This window comes from Coenobita brevimanus, chromosome 111 (genome assembly GCF_032717465.1).
Source record: "Coenobita brevimanus isolate Jiangsu-jjx chromosome 111, ASM3271746v2, whole genome shotgun sequence".
Lineage (NCBI taxonomy): Eukaryota > Metazoa > Arthropoda > Malacostraca > Decapoda > Coenobitidae > Coenobita > Coenobita brevimanus.
In genome coordinates this window covers 34,944,950-34,959,000 of record NC_137064.1, presented here as the reverse complement: position 1 = coordinate 34,959,000, position 14,051 = coordinate 34,944,950, and the positions used below count along the sequence as shown (strand labels likewise).

At 43.1% G+C, this 14,051-nt stretch overlaps 1 long non-coding RNA gene across 1 annotated transcript in view; it reads left to right on the top strand.

Annotated features, from left to right (window-relative positions):
- Positions 1 to 14,051, top strand: part of LOC145417720 (uncharacterized) — a 41,516-nt gene that overhangs the window by 16,564 nt on the left and 10,901 nt on the right. Inside the window, exon 2 of the long non-coding RNA XR_013900571.1 lies at positions 10,475 to 10,943. This is a non-coding gene — a long non-coding RNA (uncharacterized LOC145417720). The remainder of the gene's footprint in view (positions 1 to 10,474; positions 10,944 to 14,051) is intronic.

Here is a 14,051-nt window from a genome sequence, read left to right as displayed (position 1 = left end):
GTCATCTCTCTCTCTCTCTCTCTCTCTCTCTCTCTCTCTCTCTCTCTCTCTCTCTCAGTCATCCTTGTAAGCCTTAAGCTGTAACAACAAACAGACCACCCTGCCACTCTTTGAAGCCTGCCATACGTGGCGGTGGCCGGGTAAAAAAATGGTGAAAATAGTAAAAGTAAGGAAGGCGGTAAAAACACTGAGGCGAAAATGGTGGGAAAGTGAAAGATAGAGTGTGGGAGTCTCAGTGTAGTTCCCACCAAAGGAAAGGTGTCTGGAGAGCTTTAGAGGGAACTGATGTCACTTTTAATACCTATAGTTCTTTGACCTTAACTTGGTAAAGACTTTCGCCTTTTTGTAGCTTATCCTCCGTGGCAGAAAAAGATGATGCTGTGGCTCTACATCTTTTGCACAGCACTTCTTCCTGACTAGCCAGACGGTTTTACTCGCCAGTGATAAATTTTCCTAGTGTTAAGAATGAATCACTGTCGGCGGTACAGCCAGGTCTCCACAAATGGTGTACGAAGGGCATGGCGTCAAGCTTTATACTTTGAGTCCCACAGCTGCACACGTGAGAGACTAACTAGGAGAGTGTATGTGAGTGAGGTGGAAGGGGAGAGATGGAGAGGGGGACCGAGGATGAGATGGAGGGATGGAATACAAAGGAATACAAAGGAAAGCAAACAGCAGCAGACCTTATGATCCTTTCGATGCTGCTTGTTACAAAGCAGACTATGACTACAAGATCTAATTCTACATGCTGAAGGACAAGGACAGTAAAGCAAGAAGGGGGTGTAAGTTGGGGGAGGGCAGCGAAATGGCAGGGGACAGGATGACATTGAGGAGATTTTGTTTGTGGCCACCCCAACCGGGATTGAGGCGTCTGGCTCTGTGTGTGTGTGTGTGTGTGTGTGTGTGTGTGTGTGTGTGTGTGTGTGTGTGTGTGTGTGTGTGTGTAGATACATGGAAAGATAGACAGATAGATAGGTACAAAAAATCCCAAGTTTCAAGTGGGGGATAGGGGCTAAAGGTGATCAAAAGTTGACCCCCCCGGATACTCCACTAATATCATATTTTTTTTTATCTAACTTCGTCTTCCATGATACTGGGATTGGCAAAATTCAGTTAATAAAACACGATTTTCCGTGTTAAAAAAGTGGTGAAGGCAGTTGTCAAGTGCACCTTACAAAAGCATGCACATGGTATCATCATTTCTCATTTCTTTTTATCATTGTCCACACATCGCTTCCTCACACATTGGACTTCGCTACAGTATCAGACCTGCTCAGCACTGTCCTCCTCTCACCATCACACTGACTCACATATACCCTTTTAATCACTGTATAGCGCGTATTTCCTCAAACCTGATGAAGAATCCTAACCTCTTTCAGCTCAGTTGACGGTCAAATGATGTCAGACTAGAGGATATATTTGACTAGTAACCAAAGGACTCATTCCCACCTCAAACTAAGGTTCATCAAATTGCATACAACCACATTTTAACATTCATACTGTGGGGGTGACCCAGTTCCATCGGGTGAAGACAAACCAACTATAACTACAGTATATCCGTTCTCTTTATCTACCTGCACTGTCTAGGCACACTCTCTTCTACCCTTTGATCTCACTGCTTTGACGTTCCTGTTCCACATTTTGCACCGATTGCACTAAACAACCCCACTTCCACATCATCATCATCGTCACCCCTCTTTCCCACTCCAATTCCACTGCTCGCACTTTTCATCATCATCATCATCATCATTATCATCATTATCATTATCATCATCGTAACCCTCTTTCCCACCCCACTTCCACTGCTCGCACTTTTCATCATCATCATCATCATCATTATCATCATTATCATTATCATCATCATAACCCTCTTTCCCACCCCACTTCCACTGCTCGCACTTTTCATCATCATCATCATCATCACCATCATCATCACCCTCTTTCCCACTGTGTCTGTCCACTTTCATTTGCCATAAAACTGCCACCTGTCCATCTTGAAAGGTAAGTTGTAATAGAAAAGTAATATTACACTATGATGCTAGTCCCAAAGAGGTGCTATGGAAAGAATATGAAGCCGTATTATTGTTTTATCCTACCACTGAGCTACTGCACGAGATTAACATTAAAATATAGAGTCAGTCACGAAGAAGTGACGTGAAGAGGATGTAGAGGTGTAGCATTGTTGTCTTGTGTTACTGACCAAAAGGATATAAGATGTGAAAGGACGAAAATCTACCAGAGAACAGACGATAATGTATGAAGAATAACTGAGCAAGAAAGAAATAAAAACTGTTGAAAAGAGACAGGAACAAATGGTCAATTAGGAGAATAAAAAAGAGAACAAGAGACGATAATGATACACAAAATAACAGGAGATAATGAGAGAGAAATTACGAATGTGCATAGAAATGAAGTGAAAGAGAAATAAATGAAGAATATGCGAAGCTGAGAAAAAAAAGCAAAGAAAAATGGAGGACAAAGAGAACAAAGATGGGAACTGATTGAGAGAGAGAGAGAGAGAGAGAGAGAGAGAGAGAGAGAGAGAGAGAGAGAGAGAGAGAGAGAGAGAGAGAGAGCGCAAAGAACTATGTTTGTGTGTGTTACTGTACCTGTGTGAACATCAAAGTGTGTGTGTGTGTGTGTGTGTGTGTGTGTGTGTGTGTGTGTGTGTGTGTGTGTGTGTGTGTGACAGTGATAAAGAGGTGTGTCAGGATGTGTGGCTAGGAAGTGAGCTTCACACACACACACACACACACACACACACACACACACACACACACACACAGATGATTTTAATTTTGTCACTGAAACATCAGCTTCCGCCCAGTCATCATCATCATCATCATCATCACCATCATTACCCAGTTTGCCATTGTCATTTACTTTCGCATTCTTACCCCGTGTGGGGACATGACTCTAAGAAGAAAATCCCAGTTCACTCTTCCTCCTCCGGTCTTGGCACTGCGGGAGTTACTTGGCTGTTTACAATACAGGTGGGTGGCAGTGGGGCGGTATGGAGTCGTGGTAGTTGCCTTTCAGTATCATATTCCACGATGCAATTTCAAACTTGACCTGAGTGACAGAGGATCATTATGGGGACAGCACTGCACCTCAAAAGATTTCTTCCTCAGCGATTTGCCTTTTACATTTGACTGTCTTTTTGAACAATGTTTTAAAGCTCAAACCCAGTCAAAATGAGAAAAATTAAGTGACCTAAAAGGGAATATTAATGAAAAATATGAATAACAAACGCCTAGGATGAAGTTTGCAAAATGTCCCATGCCTCTTTGATTACGATCGGATAAGCCAATGCAGGGAGAGGAACACCCTGTTGAGCTGTGTCGTGCTTTCAAAATGTTATCATTTTGTTCAAATGACAGATATATATACTCTATCTATCTATCTATCTACAGCCAAATGCCTTAATCTCGTAAGGGGTGGCCACAAACAAATCGCCTCCATGTCACCCTGTCCCGCCCCATTTCGCTGCTCTTCCTCCAACTTAATCCCCCTCTCTCATATATAATCACATATTGGAAAGTTGCTTATCCAGCAACCACCATTTATATATGTGGGCATAATATCTGCTGCTGCGGACTGAAATACTGAACAAAGAGACTAGCATAGCAAGCACAGCCATTGTTTTAGCTGCCTCGCCTTGTGTGGAGTTGTGTAGTACCCGAAAGATAACATTTACCTACAGTCAACCAAAAAAGTATCGCACCTCTGGGGATCCGTGGTTGTGAGAGTGAGCGAGGTTTGCAGACACACATGAGGTTATTAACACGTTGCTTCAAAAAATATACAGTACCACCCAATATGTAACGATTTAGGCGATCTCTAGTTCTGATAATTACCAAGGATAATATCTGCCTTTATAATTACAGGGTGACCCATATATCACAATGCTTCGTCGTTGTTGCAGAATGTTACGTGGGTAAGATGGACGATACTTTTCTGTCTGCTGTACATGCGACAATATCACTAGGTATATGTTGTAACGGCCGGCTTGTACATGCCTGGTATTGTCTGGCAGCTTATTACACACGTTCAGGCCGTGTTTACTGATCCTGAAGGGAAACTGATGAGAAAAGCCGTATAACACATGAGTCTTCAAACATGGATATCAGTGGTTTTGGAGTGAAGGGTGAGAAGTGTGTGTGGAAACTGTGATGGAGTGGCTGTGTGTGTGTGTGTATGAGAGAGAGAGAGAGAGAGAGAGAGAGAGAGAGAGAGAGAGAGAGAGAGAGAGAGAGAGAGAGAGTATCTATGTGTCATCGAGGGAACGTGGACAGGGTATGGACACTGGAGAACACATGAAAATACATACTCCTGCACCCTCTAAAATGCCCGCCCCTGGGTAGGACTGAACCCAGATTAGGTATACCGGCAGGCACACGCTGCACCGACCCAAGCCCACAATATCTGTGAAATGGTTAAGTAGGTCACAGAGTATGGCAGTGTTTCAAAAGCGTTGCTATAAATGAAACTGTACAGTGTTAGCTTATCCAGATTAATAACAGTGAAATGGTAAGCCTTTGTTTCGCTGCCCGCATTACGGTATTAACCTCAGAATAACATCGACTGATTCTGTACTACACTCAGAATAACACTGACGGTCTCTGCATTACACTAGAATAACACCAACTGATTCTGTATTACACTCGGAATAACACCAGCTGATTCTGTTCAGCTCAGAGAAATCCTGACATTTAAAGCAATAAAAAACTATCTACAGCAAGCTCTTCCATATTATTAGTATTCCTACTAATTCAAGGCTATCACCATCCACTCACTCGATGTAGTGCTGCCCTCGAGTGACCCCGTATCGAATGACAAATAGAATGATTTCCTGTAAACCAGGAAACCATTTCCTATGTTCGGTGGTAACCATATAACCAAATGACGCCTAGTGGATGAGTGAGTTAAGGCAATACACTGAGCCTTTAAGGGTTTACTTCCAAGGAAATGTTGAGGTTTATTGCCCATAAAATTCCACGCAGGGACAAGTGAGGCTAGTTACTGTCGCCTGGCTCAGGGCTCCTACGCTAAGCATGAAAAAATAAATAAATAAAAAAATGGATAATGGATGGATGAACACACTGAGGTGGTTTGGCCATGTGGAGAGGATGGAGGGTGAAAGACTGGCGAAGAGAGTGTATGTGAGTGAGGTGGAGGGGGGAAGAGGGAGGGGGAGGCCGAGGATGAGATGGAGGGATGGGGTGGAGAGGTATATGAGAGAGGGGGGTGTGAGTTGGGAGCAGGGCAGTGAAATGGCGGGGGACAGGGCGACTTGGAGGCGATTTGTTTGTGGCCACCCCAAACGGGATTGAGGCGTCCGGCAATAGATAGATAGATAGATAGGATGGATGAATGGATGAGGGAAATCGTTGGAGTCAACTAACAGTCAAAGGGTTAAATGATTAAATAAAAGGTGCAGTGGTGTGGCGAATACAAAAGGTGGGTGTAGGAAGGAATGGTTAAATAGGTGAGTGTGTAGGGTAGTGTTTCAAAAGTGTTGGTGGTGCCTCTATAAATGTAAATCCCCGTGAATGCAACAATACTGTTGTGTACCGTGTGTGTATGTGTGGCGTGTGGCCAACACTTTGTACTTGCCCAGCGCTGCTACACACACACACACACACACACACACACACACACACACACACACACACACACACACACGTCACAAATGTATGTATGTATCCATTTTTTACTTTCAATCTATATTTATCTTAGTGCATATATACTTGAGCATAAATATAAATATACAAAAGTCCCTCACGTTCTCCACACCAGCAATCCCTCACCCACACCATCCCACCTGCACACACCTTCTCTCACACTTCTGTCACCTCACCCACACACCACAATGCACACACATCCCCATCTTCACCTTCTCTCACCCATACACCTCATTCCACATCTCACATCTTCTCCCTCTTCACCTCTCACCATTCTCTCATGCCACTCTCACACCTAGCACCTCTCATTTCATGCCACCCACACACCCCTGACTGCACACCTAACGCACATGCCACCTCGTCTCTCTCTCTCTCTCTCTCTCTCTCTCTCTCTCTCTCACACACACACACACACACACACACACACACACACACACACACACCTTTAACTCTTCCTGTCCTACATGCACGCCTCCATTTCAGTATTTTATAATCTGTTGACAAATAACAAAGGATCTGTGGGTATAAAAGCACCGTCGAGGTGCAAAATGAAATATTTATAATGTGGCATGCTATTTCTGGTTTTGTTTTCACCTGAAGGAACTGAGCCATCCACACAACTCAAATACATAATCGTGGTCGCATGAATTTCGATGGGTTTTAGTAGTGAGGTAAGAATGGGTCTCCTTGGTTACTAGTCATTCCTATCCTTCCATCTGACTACACGTGGCCACCAACCGAGCTGAAAAGACTTGGGGAATCCTCATCAGGTTAGAAGAAACACACTGTACAGGAAACAAAAAGATGTGTGGTGTGTTGCGGAACAGGCATGTTGAACAAACACCACACAAACCTTTCGTTATCAAAGAGGCAGTCCGGACTCACTCTTGTTAGTCTAATTCTATTTATTCATTTTTTTTTCTCTCTCTCTCTCTCTCTCTCTCTCTCTCTCTCTCTCATCCAATCCTTTTCCCCCCACCAGGAGCGTAGGGTTCCGGTGCTAGGCTACGAAATTCAAGGTGAGGGAGAGCAGCCTCGCCCTGCCCTGAGTGGCATTACGCGAGCAACAGCTTCCAATTATCCCTCACATCTAATCCTTTACGAGCCTTATTCGAGTGAAGCGCCTGAACCCATTAGGCCATCATGTCATTTTATTACATGGTTACCACCCAACGTAGTAAACGGATTACTGGGTTACAGGAAACATTTAGGCTTGTCACTCAGCACACAGCCACACAAAGGCAGCACTACACCAAGTGAACTGATGGTGGAAGCCCGCACTTATTAATGACAAATAACCGCACCAAAAAAAAAAAAAAAAAAAAAAAAAAATGAAGATAGTAACAACAGCGTGCAGGAGAATAATAGCAGAAGGAAATTTTAAAAGAACAACAGAAAACAGTACTGAGAAGTATATGCACTCTCAGGGAAGTATAAAATAAGTTCTGGATGTGTTGCAGGTTAATAAATGATACCGAAAATTTACAGAACCGAAACAGAATTCAGAATTTGTGTTAAAACAAAGACTGGGAGAAATTTTCAAGGCTTTGTGGATGTAATAACGAACTGCTTTACAATTGAACGTTAGAGAGAGAGAGAGCATAGTAAGGATAAAGATACGAGTAGATAATTATAGACTGAGGCAGAGAGGGTGTAAAACAGACAGACTGACAGACGGACAGACAAACAGACACACAGATAGATACACAGACAGATAGATAAAGATATGTAGAGAGACAGATAAAACAGAAATAGACAAATAAACAAGCAAGCATACAGAGATATAAAACCAACAGGTAGACAGACAGAAAAAAAAAAAAGAACAGTAAGGGTATTATAGGACACACGTACTGCTCGCCACTGCCCTCCACCATCCTCTATAAGCTTCAAACCTCAGCCAACACACACATTTGTTCATTTTTGTCCCACGCTGTAAGGAGCCTAAAGTTTTAACACAACAACGCGCACACTTTTACCACACTGTTGGTTGTAAATTTTAGTGTTTTTTATTCATTTATTTCTGTGATATATATCGTCTTAGTTTTGTATATGAGTGTGCGTGTGTGTGTGTGTGTGTGTGTGTGTGTGTGTGTGTGTGTGTGGATATTGGAGCTGGTATCGTTCATCTCGTCCTACAAGTACTCTCTCAGTATACAATAATAAACCGCTGCATCCCAGGCACACAGATCCAGTCAACCAGTACAGTACCAAAGGCAAAAATTTGTACCATTCTTCTGTACTGCCGCTTATATCCGCTTTTCTTTTTTTTTTTTTATCTTTAAATAATATCTAAGGAAAGAAAGAAATTGTCTGGCTGCTGAGGGGAAGTACAGGGAACATAAATCCGTCGCCGCAGAAAAGGTCTTCAGGAAATATCGGAAGCTGGAGATAAACATAATTAACTTTCCGTAGCGGCCACCCGTGTTCTCAGTGATAACACAGAACGATCTCATTAAGCTGAGAGGGAGCCGTGTGAGCCTGAGAGTGTTTATATCAATATATCTAATCATCTAATTCTCTGTCAACAGGCCGCCGTTTCTCCAACTCACACCCAAGTCTCTCATATACCTCATCCCTCCATCTTATCCTTGGTGTCCCCCTCCGTTTCCCCTCCCCTACGTCCACCTCACTCATATTCACTCTTCTAGTCAGTCTTTCACTCTCCATTATGCAAGAGTAAATTAAATATGGTATGCTGGTGGCGATGAAGGCGACAATAAATATTGTACAATATTATGAAGCAAGTCTATCAGTCTTGAGGGGTGGTCGTTTGTCTATGAGTTAGGTTTTTTACGAGAAGGGGCACTGACCCTCCACCAACCCACTTGTTGACAGGTAGGGAACACGTATGGGTTGGTTATATGGATACCACCCTGATTTGTAAATGGTTTCCTGGCTTACAGGAAACTGTTTGGATTGTCACTCAGTGTAATTCCACCTGAAAAAGAAAGTAACAAAAAGTGACAGGAAAGATGGGAGAAATAGGAAAAGAGGGGGGCAGACACAGAAAAAAGAATGATAAAGGTGAAGGAAAAAGCAGGCAGCACTACATCAAGTGAGTGGATGATGGTTGCCACCACCTACCACTATGAAGCAAGTGTTCCATAAATTTACTAACTTATGCCTTGATTCTGTCACTTGGACGATCTGATCTTCAATAATGAAGAGATAGTTGACTGATTTAACGAGGGAGAGAGAGAGAGAGAGAGAGAGAGAGAGAGGTGGTTTACGCTAATGCAATGTTAATAGAGACTTGTCCTCGCCATTAGGGCTGCATTAAGTGGCTATAGTGTGCCTCCTCAGTAACGATCAAGGAGACACCCCCCCCCTCATATTACTCCCACCCACCTCATCCTACCAACCTCATATTCCCCCCACCATCCCCATCCTCCGTCATATTCCCTCCCCCCACCCATCCACGCCTCACTCTTCGCTGCTAAAGTCGTGTTTTTTTTTTTTTTTTTATCTGACAGAACTGTGCTTCACTCACAACTTGAATATTAAGTCGTACTTGCATCAAACACGATGAGCCTTACCTAGATGTAGAAATGAATCTCCTTGGTTTCTAGATAAAACAACCCTACAGTATAACTACACCTGGCCCTCAGCTACAGTGAAAGGAGTTAGGGAGCTTTGTCAGGTTAAACTAGCAGTAGTAACATAGTAGTAGTATTACTGCTACTACTATTACTACCACTATTATTATTATTATTATTATTATTATTATTATTATTATTGGTAGTAGTAGCAATAGTGGCAGTAGCAGTTGCAACCCCAGGCTTATCTGAATGAGAAGCCAGTGGACTGCAGGCTGAGGTTGCCCCTCTTCTGCAGCCCACCATCCTCATTTCGGGGGTGGGGATTCAGAAGGAAGCTGAGTTGATGGAAGTTTGTTTAACTAGGCAACCCATTTACTCAGTGTTATCGGTGCCACCACATGAAGGCGTCCCTCTCCAACACCCAAGTTGAAGGAAATGCGCCATACCTTATCTACTCTCACTTTCTCCTCCTCCTCCTCCTCCTCCTCCTCCTCCTCCTCCTTCTCTTCTCCCTTCTTCTCCTCTTTTTCTCCTTCACCTTCTTTTTCTTCTCCACCTCTTCCTCTTCTCTTCTCTTTTCACCTTCTTCATCTCCTTCTCTTTCTCCTTCTACACTTCCGTCTGCTCCTCCTCCTCCTCCTCCTTTTCTCCTTCATCTTCTTTTCCTCCTGCTCCTTCCAGCCATCCCACTTCCACACACTCTCCGTCACACACACTAAGAGGAACGACGGCTTGTGGTGGAAGGATTAATGTTTTTTGCCTTTTGTTTTTAGTAACCAGTCTCTCTCTCTCTCTCTCTCTCTCTCTCTCTCTCTCTCTCTCTCTCTCATGCGCTGTGGGTATGATAAATGATAATGTGCTCCAGGCAGTGTTTATTGTACCCATCTATCTATATATTGCCTCAGCCACCATCTCCTGCCATCCACCAAAGCACTTCCAGCTAAATATGTCCCTACTCACTAACAACCCTTTTCTCCCAGCGATACACGGTAGGGTTTCACAAAGAAGTAATAATGAATGTACGTTATATTCTTCTGAAGGAGAGTACAGGCATTCCGATTATATGTTGTCATTTTACCCTTCTGGAAGCAAAGATTGAAGTCAAGCATAGTCCTGTTCTCAAAAATAAACAGGCTGTATATATATATATATTGTGTGTGTGCGTGTGTGTGTGTGTGTGTGTGTGTGTGAGAGAGAGAGAGAGAGAGAGAGAGAAACACCTTTTACTTATATAGAATTGTTCATTTCCAGATTACCGACACCAGCGGGCAAATCCAGAAAGAGGAGAGAAGGGCGGAAAAGAGCAAGAGAGGAAAAAAAGGTGAAAAGAAGATACGAAAGTGGGAAAGAAAAAGGAAGAGAAGAAAAGAATAGAGGAGAGAAGAAAAAAGGAGAAGAATAGAGAAGAAGAGAAGAGAGGAACTGAGAAAGAAAGCGAGAGAGAAAGGGAAAAGAATGGAAGGGAGAGGGTGAGGTGAAGAGAGAGGAAGAGAAAGTAACGCCGAGAGCTAGCAGTGGCCAAAGTTGTCCCTATTCCACAGTAGACCATCCATCTTTTGGGGGATAGGGAGGTGACTGTGGGGTCTTTGTATAACAGGCAGCTCCCTCTGTGGTTATATCGGTGCCACCACGTGAAGGCGTCTATCCAGCATCAGAGCCAGAGGAGACAGGAGGGAGGGAAAGAAACAACTCTCATCAACCAGGCAATCATTAAGAAAAGGTAAAGCGTCGTCTTTTATCAATTTCTTCTCTTATATAAGCTGTTTTCTTTTTCCTATCCACCCTTATTCCTAGTACCGTGATATCGCCTTTTTTTTCAGTTTATTCTTGGTAATTCCAGACTATTTTATTAAGTTCCTCTCACCCACGTCACTCTCCTAGTTAGTCTTTCCCTCTCCATCTCGTTCTCGGCCTCACTCCCTTTCTCCCCTCGCCAACAACACTCTCACACACTCTTAGTTGGTCTCTCAGTCTCCATTCCCTCTGCCTTGTTCCTCCATCTCGCTCTCTGTCTCCTTATTCTCCTCCCGTCCACAACACTCATACACTCTCCTACTCGTCTCTATTTTCTCCCAGGCCAAAGTTCTGTGTATGACTGCTTGAATATACATTTGTCTTCACTCACACAGGTAATAAATTCTTCAGTCAGATTAGATTCAGTACTGAAGTGATAAAATATGATAAAGCAAAAGGATCTGTGATATTAGTTAAATGTTACGGAGACTCGCTTACCGTACATAATGATTAACATCTTAATTACCGGCTATATACCCTTCATGACACGCTGGGAACACGTGGGTATCATCATGTATACCCTGTCTTCGGTGATATGGCTTCCCTCATCATTTATTCCTTTATCTCCGTGTGATGCTTTTCTCCATCGCCCCCTCTCCCCCACCACCACGTACTCATTAGCACTTCTTTGACTCAACTGACATCATTATCGATAATTATATTAGTCTGCCCTTCCAACCCCAACCAAACCCATCTCTCTCTCTCTCTCTCTCTCTCTCTCTCTCTCTCTCTCTCTCTCTCTCTCTCTCTCTCTCTCTCTCTCCCTTTCCCTTCTCATTTTTTTTTCGCCTCCCTCTCCCTTGTCTCCCTCTCCTCTTTCCTTTCTTTCCCTTCTCCTCTCCCTCTTCCCCCCCTCTTGTTTCAACATCATCCCTCCCCCTTCTTCATTCATCACTTTCTTCCCTCCCCCTCTCCTTTCCCCTTCCCCCCCTCCTCACTATCCTCTTTCGCAACATTCCTCTCTCTCTCTCTCTCTCTCTCTCTCTCTCTCTCTCTCTCTCTCTCTCTCTCTCCCTCTCATATTCTACACAAATCGTTCCCCTTTTCCTCCCCTCTGTCTCTCCCTTCATCGTTTCTTCATCTTTTTCCAATATATCTCCCGTATTTTTCCTCTTACCTTTCATTTCACCCCGCTTCTCTTTTGATTAATCTTCTCCCTTTCTCTCATCATCATCATCTTTTCCTCTTTCACCTACGTTTATCCTCCCTTCCCCTCCCATTCCCTCCCTTCCCGTCTCTCGTGTCATGTGCACTTTCGACACCTCGCACTTTCGACACCCCGGCATTTTGTAAATAAACCCCGAAGCTTTCGGCGGTGGAAGATGCTGCAAAAACAAAAACAAAAATGTGATCATCTGCCCCCTGCTTTTTAATCGATCCAACAACAGTTTGAGTAACATTCGCCTAAGCATATAAACAGAGGCAAATTATTGAGTTGTATAATTGACGATGGCAAAAAAATATCTACCCATATCGAAACAGCACATTCGATTACGGACCATCTGCAAAACCGAAAGGTAATATGCACGGTCAAAGTCGTGTTCGTCTCGGGGTGGAGTTCATTAAAGCCGTTCAAACACGACATCGCTTCAGACGGCGCCGAATCGTCTGTGCCCCCGAAAGCTCCTACCGTGATGTAAACAAAGGGGCCAGAACGGGCGTGTTTACTCTCGCTGGTAATTGATGCCCGGGCGTCTCTGAACAGCGGCAAGCTTGTGCTGTAACCGATCCCCAGCTGGCCGCCTCCATCATGTCTTTAAAAAATATTGGAGAGAGAAAGGAAGAATTAATAGAGAAATGACGTTATATTCAGACTTTGCGTAGTAGTAGTAGCAGTAATTGCAACCCCAGGATTATCTAAATGTGAGCTCAATGCACTGCAAGTTAAAGCTGCCCCTCTCTTGCAACCCACCATCCTCCTTTCATGGGGGGGTATGGGAGGGAGCTGAGGGGAAATTTGTAGACCGTGATTGGGCAGTTCCCCTACCCAGTTATATCAGTGCTACCACATGAGGGCGCCCTCTCTAGCACCAGCTTTGCAGCTTAAAGGAGAGAAATGAGAATTAATAGAAACTTATAATGTTTCGTAAAATACAGAAACGTAAAATTAAGAAAAACGGCCAGAATCATGTTTTATCGGCGCGTTTATCTTCCACATGAGCTCTGAACCTCTCAAAGAAGAAACAGTTAATGAAAGAAGCTTACCATCACACTCTGAAAAATATGGAAGATAAAAACAAAATTAATGGCAGAAAGAATACAAGAAAGTGTGAAAAGCGAAAAGAAAAGAAAGTAAATTAATACCAGGAAGACTTTGGAAACTAAATAAATATAGAATTGGTGGAAAAGGGGAAGTTGTCCTCGGACTCCGAAATATGTAGAAAATAAGAAAAAATTAGTAGATAAAAGACCGTCACGTGAAGCTTGAAAATGAAAAATGAAAATAAACCCAACAAGACTCTGGAAAATGAAGAAGAAGCAAATAAAGAATAAGAGAAGAAACTTATCATCAGGCTTTTGTAAAATATATGCGAAAAAAAAAATCCTACAGAAAGTAATTAAGAAAATCACATGAAGTATGAAAAGACAGGAAATCAGAAACGTGAATAAAAACCGCAAGTGTGTCTCTGGTAAGTTAAAGCGTGTGACGGGAGCGAATATAAAGCATAAAACACGCCATCGTAATGGAGACAGTAACCCCTTTCAATCCAGTAACCTATTTTCTCATTTTATCCTTTCTGCAGACGATTTTATATAGCTCAGGGAAACCTTTCGACCTAGGAGGGTTAGAGGCAGCCTCCAGTTACACTTTCTCTACCTACCAAAAGTTCTCCTTATGTAAATAAACGCGTCTGTTGATAGCAGGAGTAAAATGATATATATATCCTACACAAGAGGTTAAAGAACGTACCAAGGCCAGACTTGTCGAGAAGTTAGTGAACCGAACTGAGCTCTAAAAAAATAAAATAAAAAATAAGCATAAACAAGGGTATAGACGGGTTATCAGAAAACAACAAGCTACATGAATTGAGCA